This window comes from Vombatus ursinus, unplaced genomic scaffold (genome assembly GCF_900497805.2).
Source record: "Vombatus ursinus unplaced genomic scaffold, bare-nosed wombat genome assembly UNPS02014858.1, whole genome shotgun sequence".
Classification (NCBI taxonomy): domain Eukaryota; kingdom Metazoa; phylum Chordata; class Mammalia; order Diprotodontia; family Vombatidae; genus Vombatus; species Vombatus ursinus.
This window is the reverse complement of record NW_020954636.1, coordinates 2,317,403-2,321,280: the sequence shown is the minus strand read 5'-3', so window position 1 is coordinate 2,321,280 and position 3,878 is coordinate 2,317,403. Positions and strand designations below refer to the sequence as shown.

The 3,878-nt window shown below is 36.6% G+C and overlaps 1 pseudogene; it reads left to right on the top strand.

Annotated features, from left to right (window-relative positions):
• The window catches only part of LOC114027264, a 229,884-nt pseudogene that overhangs the window by 21,274 nt on the left and 204,732 nt on the right, over positions 1-3,878 (top strand).

Sequence of the window (3,878 nt, the reverse complement as noted above, 5' to 3'; positions counted from 1 at the left end):
AGATAGATAGATAGATAGATAGATAGATAGATAGATAGATAGATAGAGGGCACAGGGTGAGTTGAAGATAAAGGGGTCCTATCTGAAGAATATAATTAAGGGGTGAGAAAGGATTATGCTGGGAGAAGGAGAAAGGGAGAGGTAGAATGGGGTAAATTATCTCACAAAAAAAAACAGAAAAGAAAAGGCTCTTATGGTGGAAGGGAAACAGGAGAAGGTGAGAGGGAATGAGTTAATCTTATTCTCATAGGATTTGGCTTAAGGAGGGAATAACATACACACTCAATTAGATATCAAAATCTCTGTTACCCTACAGGAAAATAGGGGGAGAAGGGGACAAGAGAACAGGGAGATGATAGAGAGGAGGGCAGATTGTGAAAGGGGGTAATCAGAAGCAAACACTTCTGAGGAAGGACAGGGTCAAAAGAAAGAATAGAATAAATGGGTGGGCGGGATAGGATTAAGGGAAACAGAGTTAGTTTTTCACAGCATGTCTACTATGAAAGTGTTTTGCATAACTGCACATGTATAACCTATATTGAGTTGCTTGCCTTTTCAATGAGGGTGGGTGGGGAGGGAAGAAAGGAGAAAATTTGGAACCCAAAGTTTATAAAACTCATGTTAAAAAAATCTTTTCACATACAGCTGGGAAATAAGAAATACAGGAAATGGGGTACAGAAACCTATCCTGCCCTACAGGGAAATTGAAGGGGAAGGAAATAAGAGAAGGAGGGGAAAGATAGAAGGGAGGACAGACAAGGAGAAGGGATATTCAGAATGCATGCCATCTTGGGAAGGGGTGAGGGGTGAGATGGGGTGAAAATTTGGAACTCAAAATCTTGTGGAAGTGAATGTTGAAAACTAAAAATAAATAAATTTTTTAAAAAAAAGAAAAAAAAGAAAAGAAAAATTAAAAAAATTTAAAAATTTTTAAAAAGTAAAATGAAAAATAAACCTAATTATGTGATACTTCAAAAAAAATTTGTCCAAAGGAGGACTGGTAGTTAGAAAATTTTGTCTTTTTGCTCTTCCTTCAATGTAAATAATTCCCTCCCTTTTCCACAGAATCCATTTAGCCCTTTTAAAATTTAGTTCAAATCTATTATTGCATATTACACAATTGTACTCTCTCTTTCTCTGTTCTTTGTCTCTATAATATTATAGTTACATATACATTCATCAGTAAGCTAATTAACAATTATTTCCTTCTCCTGTTTCTCTTATTCTTAAACTTTTAGAACCTCCAAGATGAATGAGTTATTCATACTAGCCTAGAAGGGGAAAATTAATGCTTTCTTTGACAGCTTAGTTGTTGTTTGTATTTTGTTCGTGAAGAGGACCATGATATCAGGGAGGTGATAACAATATCTGTAGCATTTTTCTGATTAATTTATTAAGCTTATTAAAAACAAAAATAATATTAATTAGATATGACCTCTTCATGACCTCTTCTTGATGAATTTTTGCTGGCTTTTGGTAATCACCACTTCCTTTTCTAAAAGCTTTTTTTTTTTTCTAAAAATTCATGAACCATCTCTTAAATGATCTCTTCTTGAATTTTCCTACTAACCAAAGTCGAGTCTATTGGTCTGTAATTTGTCCCCCTTCATTCTCTTTACTCTTTTTTCAATCTGCATAATTTCTGCCTTTCTTCAGTCCTGCTGGATGTTTCTTCAACATGTTGTCAATATAATAATGTTATCAACCCACTGGCCTTAAAAGAAGGAGATGGGAGTGAGGACTATAGTTATTAAAACAGAATCAACAAGATATAAAGGGAAATAAAAACCACTACTATAAGTAAAAACCTTCTAGAAGAACATTAGAAAACTGAAATAAGTAGTACTCTCATTCATCTTCCCATCCCCAGCCCAGCCCACAAACAAGTTACAACTAGTATAAGAAACCTTACAACCTTAAGTTTCAAAGTCTACTTATGGTAGTACCTGCCTAATTTTTCCATGATACTAACTTTGACTGAATCTCTGCCCTTCCACTCACACTCATCGTGAGTAAAAGAGACAACATTCATTTTGCCAAAACAAGTGAAAGTTAAAGTGGGCTTACTAGAGATATCATGGTAAGGACAAAGGTAGGTCTGAGGAACCTGAGGAACTCTACCACACCTTACTGCTTCCTTCATGAACTGATGTTTCTAGGTGTGAGACACGAATGAAGAAGCCCCCACCACATAAAAACAATGAAGAATGGAGGAGGTATATCAATGCATTGTCATAAACATAGGATAGAGGCGGTAACAGAAGTTCCAAACTGCTAGTTCTAGAGTTTAAACTCTCCTGAGGAGCAACAGGAGATTAAAGAAGGAACACATGAGGGAATAGTCCATAAATGAAGAACAGAATTCATAATGGACTAGACAAGGATGGAAATAGATGAAGTAATATAACATTTCTTTGAAAAAAAAAACACCATAAAAGGAGGCTTCTAAAGATCTTCAACAATGGAAGATTTTTGAATCATAGACTTATTGGGGAAAGGTCAAGGTGGAGAGGGGAAGAAAAGGAAGGAAGGAAGGAAATTAAGAAAGAAAGGAAAAAGAAAGAAAGAAAGGAAAACAGGAAAGAAAAATAAAAGAAGGAAGAAGGAAGGAAGAAGGAAAGAAGGAAGGTAGGAAGGAAGGAAGGCAGGAAGGAAGGGGCAAAAATTGTGCTTTATCTAAACTTTTTATTTTTGCTAGTACATAGGCTAATGCTCTGTATGTGTTGGTGATTAATAAATGTTTACTCAAATTGATTTGTGTGTATACCTGCCTTTTGCAGAACAGGTGAAAATATTTATTGAAGCATCAAGGAAAACCTCTTGAGGAACTGACAAGGGAGACTTTCTTAAAGTATTCCTGAGATGGAGAAAGCCAATCCCAAATTCAGAAAGTTGAAATGAAATTGAGGTCTTTGGGTGAGAAAAAAATGACCACATAGGCAGGGAGGAAAAATAACAGGAACTTAACAAGTGAAAAATAATTGGTCACTTGAGATTTTATCCCTGAGGTCAAAGAAAATTGCTTATTCTAATTGCAAACTCTGCCCTTCCTTCCAGAGCAAAGGATTGCCTCCTGCCCTAGAGGTGCGTTAGTTGTTTCATTGACTTCATGCATGGTTGCGGTCCTCAGTGCTTAGCACTGCTTATTGTGAAACCAGGTTTTCTGTAATGCCTTCACTCCTCTTGTATTCTTAAGCCCAAGAAAAAAAAAATGATTTTTGAGTCCGGTAACTGGAGAGGTAAGTGACACCTTCTGGTGACTAATTCTAAGAGAATAGTGGGTACTGTAGCACTTCCTGAAGTCTACTCTGGCTAAGTGTGAGATAAAACCATGGAGAAGTATTCAGCCTGGGTTCTGCCCTCTCAGAGGATCTCAGCCGGGGTCATAGTTCAAAGTCTGAAGCTACTCATTCCTACAGTATAAATCTGGGACAGAGTGTGCTCATGATCTCTGGCTTCTTCCTAAAATTCTTCCTAAAATGCCAGGGGGACTCTCACAGATGGACTTTCTCACCTGTTTCTGGTCCTGGAAAATCTCTGGCGTCCTTTGCATTGAAGAAACATAGGGAACTTTATTTTCTTCAGTGCTCACTGCAATAATGCTCCTGCCTTTGTGACCTTGAGCGAGTCTCATCACTTATGAGTCATATGATCATAGACAGAAAGATGGAAGTTACTTTGGAGGCCATATAAGGTAGTTGGACCTCTAAATTCTCTTCCAACTTTAAATTGATGAGACCTATTATCACTATGATTTATGATTCCTCCTTGAGAAAGCAATAGATTTTTCTTTCTTTCTTTCTTTCCTTCTTTCTTTCCTTCTTTCTTTCCTTCTTTCTTTCTTTCTTTCTTTCTTTCTTTCTTTCTTTCTTTCTTTC